The 16357-nt window shown below is 36.2% G+C and overlaps 1 pseudogene; it reads left to right on the top strand.

Moving 5' to 3' along the window:
- Window positions 1-5999: 5999 nt before the first annotated feature.
- LOC139006171 (phosphoglycerate kinase 1-like) lies at window positions 6000-15592 on the top strand (annotated as a pseudogene).
- The last annotated feature ends 765 nt before the right edge of the window (window positions 15593-16357 follow it).

Genomic DNA, 16357 nt, shown 5'->3' with positions numbered 1-16357 from the left:
GAATGTGTGTATAAGTATGTGTGTTGAGTTATCAATGTAATTGAAATCTTGAAGGAAGCAGTGAATCTTTAATTTTTTTTTCAAAATAACTTTAACAGGGCCTTTGAAAATCAATTTATTCAATTTCCTTATTTCAAACTCAACATTTTTCTTTCATTTTTCTATCAGCCACTAGCTGTTTAACTGTATACTAATTAAAATAATAAATGATAATCATCATGATAATTTTTGTGCTCTCTCTATATAAAAAAATCCAGCATGAAAGACTAAATAAATACTCTCAGGTGGGCTCCTCTAAACTATCTCCAAACAACCAAACATGAGCAAAAATAACCTAACCTGGAAAACAATAACTAAATGATGATTTATGTATTTTTGGTTCTGTGTATATGCTTCTGAAGTAGGTGTGTTTCATCATGAATAAAAACTAATCCATTAAGCCACTTTATTGCTTGAAATATCTCAAATCTAAAGATGTAAAATTTTGCAATGCTTCCTGTGGTGTATAGAAAGATTGCAGTAGGATCAGATCTGAGCAGATAAAAGTGACATGGATCAATTTTTAAAGTCCTCTGGTAAATATGCCTTTAAAATGGATGTGTAAGAAAAGTCATCCCTCATGTAACACCTCTCAATTGCTGACACCTTATGCCCATTTTGCTCAATATATCTTACATGAATGACCTGCAAGAAAACTCAAATCATAGAAAAGTGTCAGGCAAGTTCCTAATCACTAAAAATATTCCATTTGTGAGAGCCAGTTTCAAGGTATTGCTGAGGCTGTAGTTGGGATTGCTTAGGAGTAAAGGGATAATGAAAGCTCCTGAAAAGATGAAATGTTTTCTTCTTATAGGTTTTCCCAATAATTTTCTTGTTTTACTCTACTCCTCATCTCAGATTATGGAGATTGTGACTTCTGCAGTTTCATAAATAACATTTGTTTTGCAGAAAAAGAAAGAAGATTCTTGCTATTATTCAGGTTCCACATAGAGGTGAGTTATTACTACTGTAATGATTCTTGGAAAGCAGTGGTAATTCAAATTTCCATGTTCATCAGGGTCTGGATAGGGAGAAATACAAGTATAATATATTATATTTATATCTTATTCTTAGTATATATGTTATATTTATATTTCTATTTTTTACAAGCAAAGCTCATCTCCTTATCAAGGATTCTATGAAATTCTGAGGACCTTACACTATAGGAATATCAACCAAACCTAATTTCTGGTAGATTCCAACAAAAGTTAGATTCTAATAGGAAAGTGGTCTTTAAAGATACATCTTCAGATTTTTCTTAGTGCTCAGAGGTTTCTTTTGATTCTATAATGCAAAACTTCTCAGAGTCCAGGCCATGAGATACATGACAAGAATAACTAAACATATCCTTTTTTGTGTGACAACTTTATTTAGGGAAATCTCTGGGCATTGATTTTGTTAACCTAAACATTGAGCTATTCTTATATTGATACTTTCTGTAAATGGAGATAGATTGATTTTTTTCATTTCTAATTGGTATGCTTTACCCATTACTTATCTTGCTTAATTACATTGATTAGGAAATCCAGTGTGATGTTGAATCCATGATGAGGAAGGAAATTATTATCCTGTTTCCTATCTTATTGAGAAAGCATCCCATTTTTACCATTAAGTATTATATTAAATGGAGAGTCCCTTCTATTCCGAATTTGTTCAGAATTTCTATCATGAAAAGATGTTCAGTTTTGTTTGTTTGTTTGTTTGTTTTAAAGAGACAAATATTTTTTCTTTTTAATATATTTTTTATTGATTTTTTAGGAAGGGAGAGGGATAGAGAGCTAGAAATATCAATGAGAGAGAAACATCGATCAGCTGCCTCCTGCACACCCCCTACTGGCGACGTGCCTGCAACCAAGGTACATGCCCTTGACTGGAAAGGAACCTGGGACTCTTCAGTCCGCAGGCCGATGCTCTATCCACTGATATCCCATTGATTTTTAAAGAGAGTGGAAGGGAGGGGGGAGAGAGAGAGAGAGAGAGAGAGAGAGAGAGAGAGAGAGAGAGATGTGAGAGCGACACATCATTGATTGCCTCCTGCACATGCCCTAAACAGGGTCAGGGATCAAACCTGCAACCCAGGTATATGCCCTTGACTGGGAATAGAACCCAAGACCCTTCAGTGCTCAGGCTGACACTCTAAACACTGAGCAAACATTGGCCAGGACTATTATATCTTTTGAGATGATCAGAAATGTTTATCTTTTCTCAACTTAGCATTTATGTGATAAATTTATACATAAGCACTGTTATAGATGCATCCTACCAATTTTGATATGGTTTATTTTTATTTTCAATTAGCTCAAAATGGTTGTTTTTTGTTTGTTTGTTTGTTTTAATTTCCCTTGACACTTCCTTTTTGACCCATGGATTATTTAGAAGTGTGAAGTTGAATTTCCAAATATTTTGGGATTTTCCAGGTATCTGTTATAAATTCCTAGCTTAATTTCATTATTTTCAGAAAATATATTTTGTATACATCTTATTCTTTAATATTTTAAAGTATTTTGTTCTTAGAATATGGTATATCTCAGTGGATGTCTTATGTGTCCTTAAAAAGGTGTATTCAGTGTGTTCTTGATAATAATGCTGTTGTTGGATGAAGTCCTCTGTATATATTAGTGAGGTTATATTGCCTGATAGTGCTGTCTATGTGTTTCATATGTATACCAATTTTCTGTCTTCTAGTCAATCAATATCAGAAAGAAGAATGTTGAAGTCTAGCTAAAACTGTGTATTTGGCTATTTTTGCCATTCAGTTCTATAGTTCTTGCTTCATGTTATATGATTTTTTAAAAAATTTATTTTATTGATTTTTTACAGAGAAGGAGGAAGAGGGATAGAGAGTTAGAAACATTGGTGAGAGAAAAATATCAATCAGCTGCCTCCTGCACATCCCCTACTGGGGATGTGTCCACAACCAAGGTACATGCCCTTGACCGGAGTCGAACCTGGGACCCTTCAGTCCGCAGGCTGATACTCTATCCACTGAGCCAAACTGGTTAGAGCATGTTATGTGATATTATGTGATGTTATGGCCTCTCATGTCATGTCATCTCATGATATATTAAAGTTCTATAGTTCTGTTGTTAGGTAAATAAATGTTTAAGATTTCTATATCTTCTTGGAAATTTGACCCCCCTAAATTGTTGGGTTTTTTTTGTTTTTAATCCTCACCTGAGGATGTTTTTCATTAATTTTAGAGAGGCAGCACTGGAGAGAGAGAAACATCAATGTGAGAAATATCGATTGGTTGCCTCCAGCACATGCCCTGACTGGGATTGAACCCATACCTTGGATATGTGTCCTGACCAGAAATTGAACCCAAGACCCTTTGGTGCACAGGACAATGCTCCAACCACTAAGCCACACTGACCAGGGTTGGCCCCCTATGTTGTTATTTAATACATCTTTTCATTCTTAATCCTAATTATTTTCCAGTCAAATATTAATGCAGATACTCTATCGTTTCTTTTGGTTAATGTTAGAATGGTATATATTTTTCTATCTTTTTTTTTCTTTTCATTTTTATTGTGGTAATTATATATAACAAAATTTACCATCTTTACCATTTAAGTGAACAATTCATTGATATTAAATACATTTATAATGTACAGCATATCATCACCATCCACATCTATAATTCTTTTCATCTAATAAAGTGGATTATGCAATGACTCCCATTCCCCCTCCCCCAGGTCCTTGCAACCAGCACTCTATGTTTCTATGATGTTGAATACTTTAATACCTCATTCCTTCCTTTTTTCTTTGACTTGTTTTTATATTTGAATCAGGTTTATTTTAGACACCATATAATCCAGCCTTGCTTTTTCTTTTTCATTTTAAATCAAATCTGACAAAACTGTTTTTTAATTGGTGGATTTATACTACTCTAATTAAGTATACATATAGATATGATTTCATTGAAATCTACTATCTTGCTAGTTGTTTTCCTTTGTTCCCTTTGTGTTTCATATATTTTATTTTCTATTTATGAATTTTTATAGTTTGATAATTTTCTATAATTCAATTTTATCTCCACTATAGACTTGTTATTTGTACTCTTTTTAAGAAATATTTTCCATTCTAATTGGCTGAGCATTTAGAATATGTGTTTTCATTTAATCAATGTTTATCTTAAAATATCATACCCTTTGAGATGGAGTATAAAGACTATATACTGTATATTGCATAAAGACAACACTACATTCCTAACTCCTACCTCCCATGTGTTATGCCATTTTTATCATATATTTTCACTTTCACAAATGCTACAAGCTTACAATAAATTTGTAATGATTTTGTAAAGTCACTGACCTTTAAGAGTGATTTAAATTTTTAAAATTATCTTTATTTCCAGTGTTTTAATCTCTTCACATTGATCAAAGATTCTGTTTTGGTTTCCTATTGCCTTTTCATGAAAAACTGTTCTATAAACATTCTTATAGTAGATACTTGCTAGCAATGAGTTCTCTCAAATTTTGTTGGTACAGGACAGTATGAATTTCTCCTTACATTTTGAGGTATTTTTGCTGGATATTCTGGGCTGACAGGTTTTGTTTTGTTTTGTTTTTGCCCCCACCCCCACCACCCAGCAATTTAAATACATCATGCCACAGTTCATGACTTGCATGTATTTTGATGAGAAGTACATTAATCATTATTACTAATGGCCCAGTGCACAAAATGTGTGCACTCAGGGGGTCCCTCAGCGTGGCCCGCACCCTCTCACAGTCCGGGAGCCCTGGGGGGATGTTCGACTGATGGCTTAGCGCTGCTGCAGAAGTGGGAGAAGCTCCCGCCACTGCCGCTACACTTGCCAGCCATGAGCCAGGCTTCTGGCTGAGTTGTGTTCCTCCTGTGGGAGCACGCTGACCACCAGGGGGTAGCTCCTGCGTTGAGCATCTGCCCCCTGGTGGTCAGTGTGGGTCATAGCGACCAGTCATTCTGCTGTTCGGTGGATTTGCATATTAGCCTTTTATTACATAGGATCTCTGTTTGCCTATTTGTCATGTGAGATTTTTTTTTTCCCTGTGCACCTTCATGGTTGTTTTTTTAAATATATTTTCATTGAGAGGAAGCTAGAGATATAAGCATCAATGATGAGAGATGCCCCCTACTGGGGATCAAGCCCACAACCCAGGCATGTGACCTGACTGGGAATTGAACTGTGACTTTCTGGTTCATAGGTCGACACTCAATCACTGAGCCACACCGGCCTGGCGCACCTTCAAGATTTTATTAGTCGTTTGTTTAAAGCACAATGAATATGACATGCCTACATATATTTTGTTGTTACTGATCGTCTTTCTTGGTGTTCTTGAGCTTATTTGATTTGTGAGAATTCTCTGTTATTAATTTTGGCAAGTACTTAACTACTATAATTCAAATATCTCTGCCTCATTCTTCCTCTCTTATCCTTCTGGGATCTTTCTTACAATTGACTGATTCTTTTCTAGGCTAGATCAAACCAACTACAGAGTCATTGAAAGCTTTCTTTACCTCCGTTTCTGTGGTTTTTACTTTTTGCATTTGTTAGGATTATTCTTAAAGTTTTCATTTCTCTGCCTAAATTATCCATCTTATCTTTCATGCTGCGTGCCATTTCTATTTGAGACTTTAACATGTTAATCACAGATATTTAAAGTCCCCTGTTAGTTCCAAAATGTGTTTCATATAAAAGTTGTTGTGCTGAGTACTTTGTTTCTTGAAAGTGTGTTTTCTTGCCTTTGAATATGTTTTGTGTGGACATCTTGTGTGGGGGGAAAAAAGAGACTAAGGTAAATAGATTTCATGCTTTAAAAAGGGCACATCATTCCTTCATCAAATCTTACAGTGTGAAGGTTGGAATTCATCTACTGAGAGATGTGGTTGGGTTTGCTGGGTTTTAGGTTTATGGCTACTATTGTTATCCTCGGGTCAGCCCAGGCTTTAAGTTCCTCTGTTTACCATTAACACAGAGTATGCGTACATTTGCCAGTTTTTCTCAAACATCTCCATCGCCAGCTGTAAGTCTTTGCCTTGTTCTGTGTGTCAGGGAGATTTGTTCATGCCCTTCAACTCTCCTGGCAGTATTGTGTTCTCACCTGTGATTTGGTGCTTGTTAGCTTAGACAGGGGAGTGATTCTCTGCTGTTTTGATTAAGACTCAGACTTCCACAGGCACTATAATCCTAGGTATCAGGATGGTGGCCTTCTCAGCAGCCCTGAGTCTTCCTTAGCTAAAGTTCTAGGCCTAACATATATTCCTGGTCTCCTTCAGGACTAAAAGTTTCTTTCATTTACTTCACTCAGCTGTGATATGTTTTTACCAGACTCCTTAGAGAAACTAGGTATGTTTCTTTTATTTTATAGATTACTGATTTTGTTTCTGGGAGATGCATCAAAAACTGAAAAATCTGACATGGTGCCCTACCTAAAGCTACCAGAATACATCACCTCACTTTCCTGGATGCTGGCAGGAAATGTGAAAACCCTGGGTCAAAGACAGAAGACTGTTTTACTCACAAAAGAGCATGCAGCGTGACCTTCAGGTTCACATTGGCTCCCTTTGCTTCACTCCCCTCCCCTCAACCTCACTCCCCCAGTCCCATGGGACAACACAGTATTAGGCTAGGTGTCACAGGTAGGAACTTGAAACCTAGGAAGCTATAGTTATACTAGAGGCCTGGTGCACAAAATTCGTGCACAGGGGGGTTGGGGGGTGGGATCCCCTCAGCCCAGCCTGCACTCTCTCCAATTCGGGACCCCTCAGAAGATGTCCAACTGCCGGTTTAGGCCTGACCCCTGGGATCGGGCCTAAACCGGCAGCGGAACATCCCTCTCACAATCTGGGACTGCTGGCTCCTAACTGTTCACCTGTCTGCCTGCCTGATCACCCCCAACTGCTCCCCTGCTAGCCTGGTCACCCTCAACTGCCCCCTGCCAGCCTGGTTGCCCCCAACTGCCTCCCTGCTGGCCTGATTGCCCCACACAGCCTGCTGTTCAGTCGTTTGGTTGTCCTTCACTAACCCCCCTGCTGGCCTGGTCGCCCCACACAGCCTGCTATTCAGTCATTTGGTCGTCCCTCACAAACCCCCCTGCTGGCCTGGTCACTCCACATAGCCTGCTGTTCGGTCATCCATACTGTTGTTTTGGTCATGACAGCCCCTGGCTTTTTATATGTTAGGATGAGGTTCTGCAAGCAAACATTCTAATCTTTGCCCCAGTAGGATCCTCGGCTTCAACTCCTGAGGGAAACACTATATCTTCTAAGGCTGTTCACTATAGATTTTATTGGAAAGCAGTCCAGAACGAAAGGATATTTGTTATCTGTGCTTCTACTTGCAAGATGTGTAAAAACACAGAGATTCATGAAAAACTTTTCTCAGCAATAGGAAGATGACGGAGAATGGTTTAGACATAATTTAGTTTCTCTTCCCCAGCAGCTGCTGTTCTCTTAATCCAAGCACCATGAAGGGACTTTCTTAAGGAATCTTGCCAAGGGAGATTTATGGCAAATAAAGCTTGCAAAAAAAGATACTTTGTATTTGCAGCCCTCAGTCTCCATACTCTTCCCCTAGCCCACAATCATTTTCCATCAACTTGTGAGCTATTATTCTTGCTGAATTTTCCTTACTGGGTGCAGGCTGACTATTTCAGTCCCAAATAAGAAAATGCTCACAACCTGTATCTCTCTTCGGGGGGCTGTCTCTTTGATTACACGCTAGTTGCCTTAGCTCTAGTGAGCTCAAGAAAACCTGTGGACTTGCAGATTATATTGCTACTTTGTTGTGATTATAAGGGTGGCAACACACTCTTTCTAAGCTCTCTTCATTGATGAACAAAACCTTCAAGTCTTATTAGTTCAAACTGTTTTAAAAGCAATTGTTTGATTTAAATTTACATCTATTCTTTCTATCACATTGGCAGAATGAGTTCAAAGAACATTAAAAATGAAAATCTACCATTAAGCTTGAACTTTTAAAAAACCTAATGTGTGCTCATATTCTATTATTGTTATATTTTCAGGAGTTTTTAAAACCTCTTATCATACCTAGACATTACCACATTTGTTTATTATTTAGTAGAAGACAATGATAGTCAGTTGCTTATAACCCAAGCTATACTTTCTCATTTGAACAATTCTATGCTATGAGATAAGTCAACAGAAGCCTATTATTTTATTTTCATATCTAGTTAGGGACTAACATTCTGCCTCTCTAGTCAGCTACATCACATAGCAAAGGTTTATGCAGATTTTTATCTTCTACTTCTTCAACTGTTTTCTCAAAGCCTCACACACACAAAAAAAAATAAAAAAATAAAAAGCAGTATCTGGGATTCTAGCCAAAGGAATCAGACCGAGCAGAGAGTCTTGATCCTCTGCCCACCAGGAATACTTGGTGAAACTAGCTTAATTTTGCCTGTGACAGTCCATGCTCAAAACCTGGATCTACTTGCTTTAAAATACATATCAAATGTATAATCTTTTTGTTGTATAGCCATGGACAAATGATTTAATAACTGACTATATAAGAAAATGAAATGTAAATGTATAGAGAAAAAATTAGCCTACTTAACTTGTAACATGTGAACAGCAATAATTTTAAATATGAAAAAATAAATTGCATATAAATAGCATAAAGTATATATCATAGCAAAATCCCTAGATCAGCCCTAGTATTTTCTTTATGCTTCTTTCTTAGCTTAGAAATGAATTTTTTGTTTTATCAGAAGAAACCTATTTTCTATTACTTTTAGAAGGAAAGTACAGTTCTTTAGATTGTCAATTTTTTATGGATTATGTCTTATAGAAGTAGCAATTTATGAGTACCTAGTTTCTAGTTTCTGAACTTTGACAGCAGCTATTTCCTGACTTAGGAATATACTTTTAAAATGATTTTCAATAATTTTCTTTGTGAGTAGTTTATTATATCTACTTTGATGAACAAAGGAAAAGAGACTTGTAATTTTCAGGAGTGATAATGTACAAGTCATCACCAAGGAGGGCTGAGGAGAGAAGAGGAGGGAAGGGAAGGGAAGGGAAGGGAAGGGAAGGGAAGGGAAGGGAAGGGAAGGGAAGGGAAGGGAAGAGAAGAGAGAAGGGAAGGGAAGAGAAGGGAAGAGAAGAGAAGAGAAGAGAAGAGAAGAGAAGAGAAGAGAAGAGAAGAGAAGAGAAGAGAAGAGAAGAGAAGAGAAGAGGAAGAGAAGAGGAAGAGAAGAAGAAGAAGAGGAAGTTTCCTTAAACTGTGGTCACAGACTGGGAAGTTCTACAGAATCGTGTGAAGGACAAAGGTTACTCAGGGTGTTAGCACTCTGCCATAGCCAATGTTCATTGATCTGGGACATCTGACAGCAGAAATTTAAAAATCAAATATAATTATTTCCCAACATTATAATGCTGCCTTTCCTGGTGACTATACATTACTATGGTAAATATACCAGTAGACCTTATATCCATTTCACTATACGAATGCAAGATTTACTCGACAATGATAACATTGATGCTTTTAATGAGCATTATCTATTTTGCTTGACCCAAGTGACAAAATTTTATTTTAGAATAATTTGGACTATTCTGGGCATATTAACAAACATAATGAGGTGGTGTTACCGATAAAACCATTAGGATTGTTTTAAGCGAGATAGATTTATTTCAAGAAATATTAATTGAATAGTTAGCAAGAGTGTCTGTAAGGCAGAAATGCAGATTTAAAGGGCATTTAGGTAAATCTGCATATGATAAGTACACAATAAGCATACATGTTAATATTAAAGTAAATATTGTCCTGGTACAAAGTAGGCATTTAATGATTATTTGTTTGATTCAGGTATGCATTTTTTAAAAATAAAACAGAGAGAAAATACCACAGGGTTTAAGAGTTGAAATTCAACCACTTTTTATGGAGAGGGAGTAACTTAGGTTAACTTTGAAGAATTAAACAAAAGATGATATTATAAAGAAGGATGTGGATAGTGGAAATGAGAAATAAAAGAGGAATGAAATGTAAAGAGAAGTGATTAGCCTTGAAGTGATCAAAGAAGCTGGGAACCAGGATTACAGAAGACACTTAGAAATGAATGATGAATCTTCCAAGAATAGTGACAAGGAATAAGCTGAAGGCTAAAATCTTGAAAACAGAAACTGTGTATCAGTCAATCCTTTATTAGTAGTATTTGGCCCTGTGCCTAGCACACAATAATTCAAAATCATTGTAAGGGCAGAAATGGAAGGAAAGAAGGAAGGAAGAAAGGAAGGAAGGAAGGAAGGCAGGCTATAAAATTCCTTGTGATGTTACAGGTTGTCATATCATGAAAGATCTTCAAAAGAGAGACTATTTGTGAAGAGAGAGGTGGCAGAACAATTATTGAGATTGAGGAAAGTGTGGGTGACATGGACAATACTAATGTTTCCCTTTGGCAGGAATATTTGAAAAGAATAGCTTACATTAGAGAATGTACAAAGAGACATTCATTAATGCAATTAAGTTTCAGTTATTGAAATGAAGTGAAATAATGTGCAACAATGAAATACTAAACATAGATTAATTGTGTCTCTTCTCCACTTGAGCACTCATTCAGCAAAACTATTAGTTACAACCTTCATAGCTTGGCAGTATTATTTGAATCCATACTCAGCAAATTGTTAGATCAGTCTTATCTCTCACCAACAAAATAAATGTTTAAACATCACAATATCCTAATTGATCCTAAGCTGACATTACTGGCTCAGCTGAAAATACAACTTTTTCAAACACACTGTTGGGGAGGTCCCATATAAGTTAGGGTAATGATTCAACTCCTTCAATCATGTGCCTGTGAATTCTTTCCCAAATCCTAGGATGACTTTATTATCAATTCACAGGTGCTACACCATTTGTTATAAGAACAGTATTTGTAAGTAAAAGAAAATGCTTTGACATTTGGGTACTTTGACATTTAGCACTGATATTAATGATGCTATAAAATTGTCATGCAGAATACTATTTACCCATGGTGTGATGCTTATTAATTACAAACATTATGTCATCTGTTTTAGATGTAAAAGGTTATGTGTTCTTTTTATTTTGCATTCTTATGAAATATAAATCAGCACAGAAGCAGAACCATTATAAACTCAAATGTGAACTTTAAATAGGATTTTAACCTCAGGGATTTGTATGTCAGAATGAATTTTAAATCCTTGAGAGAATCAGGAATGAGATATATTTTCTGTAAGAAACAGCATTGCTTTTGCAAATCTCATATCTTCCCATATATACAAAGGAAAATACAAAGGTGAAAACCTTCAGATTACTGGCATAGGGGATTTTACCTGAGTATCTGATTTAATTAAATGCAAATAGAAAAAAAAATTCTATGGTGCAAGAATATGAATATTTAACGAGACAATTTTAAAGGAGAATTATTGACACTACGTGTTTCGACAGCAGCTGACAAAGGGGCTTCAGCTGCAAAATGATTCCAATCCAAAGTGGACAGAGTCTCAAGACTTGGGAAATACTTCTCTACAAGTACTTTGAATCTATGCAAATGAGAACATTATTATGTTTATATTTTCTTTAATGCTCTGTTCTCTGTTATACATAAACATAAAAATATATTTCTACACAGTGATTTCCTCACATATAATATATCAGTGTTCATTTTGGATTGGAATCCAAATCACTATGTTGACATGATAAGAATTCCATCCATAAGGTTGAATAGCCTAAAGACTCACATATAGACTCCAAACTTGGAGCTTGATTTTTTGGGAGCACATACTCATTATATTTAAAAATCCATGTTTATTTGAACAGAGGAGTCAATGTTTTGGTCTCCCCCCTATGTCTTCCATAAAATAAAGAGCGAAATCTGATTGTAAAATTTTTTTATCATTCTGCTTCTGGTATTATTAAAACATAAAATCGCTCCATATTTAATTCTAATAAATGTTATATTTAACCTGAAGCATCCCACATACATGGAGTTATAGAACAGTGGCTTATGAAGGAATTTTTTTTTAAAAAACCAAAACCTCATTTTTCTTTTCTTAACTAAAAGGAAAATGAGGCCCCGCTGTGTTAATTGAAATTTAAAAGATATACTTTTTAATATTCAGTGACTAGTGGTTTGACTGAAGAAGAATGACATGACATGACCTATATTGGTGTTACATTTCATATTGATGCATTAGACTATTCCATAGGACTAATTACTAATTTTACTTGCTTACTTTGTTTCCTCCCATCAATATTGTTGAATTTTCTTTTTTATGATTATGTTAAAAGCAAAGGAAATGTAATTGCATACATTACCTCATTTTATCAATTAGAGAGAGAACTAGAGAATCAAAAGAATGTTTCCAAAAGTTGAGGCCATTTACTGCTGCCATTTAATAACGTGGTGGTGAAAATGGTAAGGTTCTGTATGTATTTCAAAAATACAGCCATCCGGTTTGATGAGGAGCTTGGAGTTGGCAAATAAGAGAGAAGGTAAACAAAGTCAGTATGAATTACTGTGATGAAGAAACTCAGTCAATAGAAATATATGTTGTGTGCTGGCATACATCAAGGAGCAGTTTCCATTGACATTATGAAGAAAGACAATTTCTACACCTCAATAAACATTAATAAAGTTTAAAGGTATTTGTAATAAAGCAAAATTATTTAAGCCAAAATATTTGTATATGAGAAATTATTAATGCAGAAATTCTCTAGTTTGTATACATCAAAAGGCTATCATCTGGTTAGGTAGATGAAAGCTAAGAAGACTATTTATGTGGAGATTAAATATAATTTCTTTTTTTTTTAAATATATTTTATTGACTTTTTACAGAGAGGAAGGGAGAGAGATAGAGAGTTAGAAACATCGATGAGAGAGAAACATCGATCAGCTGCCTCCTGCACATCTCCTACTGGGGATGTGCCCGCAACCCAAGTACACGCCCTTGACCGGAATCGAACCTGGGACCTTTCAGTCCGCAGGCCGATGCTCTATCCACTGAGCCAAACCGGTTTTGGCTAAATATAATTTCTAATGATGATGTTAGGTTCTCAGAAAAATATGAACACAATTATAACATAAATAGAATAAATGTGTGTTTCAAAATGTACTGATAACTTTGCATATGTCACCATACATTGTGATATTGTGACTGAGATTTTTATAAATTAATTTGACTTTTTTCCAACATTCCAACTTAAAAAAACCCATTTGTAGAATCTCTCCAAAGTTTAATTATTATTGTAATTAAACATAGAAACTGGCCTAGACTGGATAGACTGTTAAACAAATATTTTATTTCTTACAGTAAATCTTATTGCAAATTATTGCATTGGGTTATTTGTATATGTAAAAGTGGAAAAAGATGAGATTAACAATTACTGAGCAACTAGTACATAACAAAGGTTTCAATATGTGACATTTTAGTTTTCATAATAACCCTATGTTTGTATTTGATAATATCTTCATATTAAGATGAGAAAATTATATATGGAGTTCAGAAATATTTAATTAACTTGTTTTTAGTTTTCTCTTATAATAAATGGTGGAATCAATAGGGAAAGCCAGTTTAGATCCACTATGAAGTCTCCTTTGAGTAATCTTGGCTAATTAAACAAATTAATTTTCCAATCATTCTATTTTTCATATTTCAATTTTTCAGTATTCTGCCATTATAGATAACCAGAAAAAAATGCTATTTTGATATTCTTCTTCATTGATATATCATTCTTAGAAAGAACAGGTAGCTAAACTGTTAATTAAAAATGAAAATTATCAGTAATTGTTGAATAATTACATTATCTTATTTTGCTCCTTATCCTCTGTTTATGCAGCTTGAAAAAATTAATTTATCCTTACCTATTTTCTCATATTCTGAATGATGTGTCAAGCTGAATGATTTCACCAAGCTGTTGATAACATTATATGCCACCTTACACTTGGGAACTTACTATTGTCTACAATTTAATTACTGAGTTATCACATATTTTCCATGCATATGTTCATAAATTGAATTTATTGTCAATCATTTATTTTTCCTTCTGTGTTAAAAAAAATCTATTTCTACCATATGTTGCTGAAATAATTTTTCTTCTTTGTTGCCTTTAGGATTACAAAATGTTGTCTTTATTGTTTGTCGTTGTTTCCAAACACATTTGGAAACATTGTTGTCACTGCTTAAGACATCGGGAAAGCCTTCCTGGTTTGATAGCTCTCATTCTGGGATACAATAATTGAAAATGATGAGGGAAGCCAAAATTAACTTTAACTTAGTTTTCTTGTTCAATGATTTTCATTCATGTCTTTATTAAAGGCTTCTATTACATTCAATCTAAACCACATTCAATAAGACGCTGTCTGCTGGCTCATCCCCCTCCCCCAGTATAGCTGATGGCGTCTTGCCAAGATATTGCTTTCTAACAAGTAGACGCTGGTTAAACTGGATGCAAAGGGGAAGCGGGTCGCCATGAGAGTGGACTTTAATATTCCTATGAAGAACAACCAGATAACATAACCGGAGGATCAAGGCTGCCATCCTAAGCATCACATGCTTCTTGGACAAAGGAGCCAAGGCATTTCTTATGAGCCACCTGGGCTGGCCTGATGTTGACCCCATACCCGACAAGTGCTTCTTGGAGCCAGTTGCTGTAGAACTCAACTCTCTGCTGGACAAGCATGTTTGTTCGCGAGGGACTGTGTGGGCCCCAAGGTGGAGAAGGCTTGAGCTGACCCAGCTGCTGGGCCTGTCACCCTGCTAGGGAACATTTGCTTTCATGTGGAGGAAGAGGGAAGGGAAAGGATGTGTCTGGGAACAAGGTTACAGCCCAGCCAGCTTAACGAGAAGCCTCTGAGCCTCATTTGCCAAACGAGGGGGTGGCTATGTCAAAGATGCTTTTGGCACTGCTCACAGAGCCCACAGTTCCATGGTGGCAGTTAGTCTGGAGACACTTTTTGTGAAGATGGAGCTGAACTACTTTGCCATGGCCTTGGAGAGCCTTCCCTGGCTATCCTGGGTGGAGCTACAGTTACAGACTAGATCCAGCTTAGACCACTAATACGCTGGACAAAGTCAATGAGATGATTCTTGGTGGTGCAATGGCTTCTACCTTCCTTAAGGTGCTCAACAACATGGAGATTGGCACTTCTCTGATGAAGAAGGAGTCAAGATCATAAAAGACCTGATTCCAAAGCTGAGAAGAATGCTGTGAAGATCACCTTGCCTGTTGACTTTATCACTGATGACAAGTTTGATGAGAATGCCAAGACTGGCCAAAGACTGACTTCTGACACACCTGCTGGCTGGCTGGGCTTGGACTGTGGTCCTTAGAGCAGCAAGAAATATGCTGAGGCTGTTGCTAGAGCCAAACAGATTATATGGAATGGACCTGAGGGTTTATTTGAATGGAAAGCTTTTGCCTAAGGGACCACGCCCTCATGAATGAGGTCATAGGGGCTGGAGACACTGCCACTTGCTGTGCCAAATAAAACATGGAGGGTAAAGTCAGCCCCATAAGCACTGGGGATGGTGCCAATATAAAGCTTCTGGAGATAAAGTCCTTCCTGGAGCAGATGCTCTCAGCAATGTTTAGTACTTTTCGGCTTTTGGTTTCTGTGCACATCCCTTAAGTCAACTTAGTGCTTTCCACATCTCCACTTGGTATGAGCTAGAATCTTCCTCCACGTCAAGATCCACCTACTGACCAAGAGATGCCGCCTCAGAAACAACATCTCGGCTCATCTTTACTGCACCCTGGATTTGCCTACGTTCTTCAAGATCGCACTTGACTCTCTCAGTGCATTCTAAAGTGCATATATTTATATTTTGTCAGTTAAAAGAAAGTGAGCTGTTAACTTAATTTCCTTTTTGGAGTAGCTTATTCTGATGAGCTTTGTCATTTGTTTTACTACACAACATGGAAACAAGATGAAATTCCAATTGCAGGGAGGTGAAGTTTGTGATTGTTAAGTAAATAATAAAACTGTCCATTGAAATTGGGGGAAAATAAACCACATTCAATCCACTGTGACAAGTTTTGGCCAAATTTTCTAAAAGTATAAAACCATCTTTATCAGAAACAGTTTTCACTCTATATGATAATAGTTGAGAGATGTTTTTATTTTATTCAAACCAAAACAGCTCATATTTTAGCAATCTGACTCTGGGAGGTAATATATAAAAGTAAAGTGGATTTTTTAAATCAATCTGAATTTTGGAGCATAAATTAGACTTTTAAATTTTTCTCATCAATGAATAATTACCTAATAATATTACACAGTGTTGCGGGTGATCGTATTGTAAAGAACTGTTCTCCCTTTCTCTTTTTGTCTTCTTCTAGATACACAGGAGAACATTA

This window comes from Myotis yumanensis, unplaced genomic scaffold (genome assembly GCF_028538775.1).
Source record: "Myotis yumanensis isolate MYYU_CA2020_CCGP unplaced genomic scaffold, mMyoYum1.0.hap1 SCAF_3, whole genome shotgun sequence".
In the NCBI taxonomy this organism is placed as follows: Eukaryota; Metazoa; Chordata; class Mammalia; order Chiroptera; family Vespertilionidae; genus Myotis; species Myotis yumanensis.
This window is presented reverse-complemented; position numbering and strand designations above follow the sequence as displayed.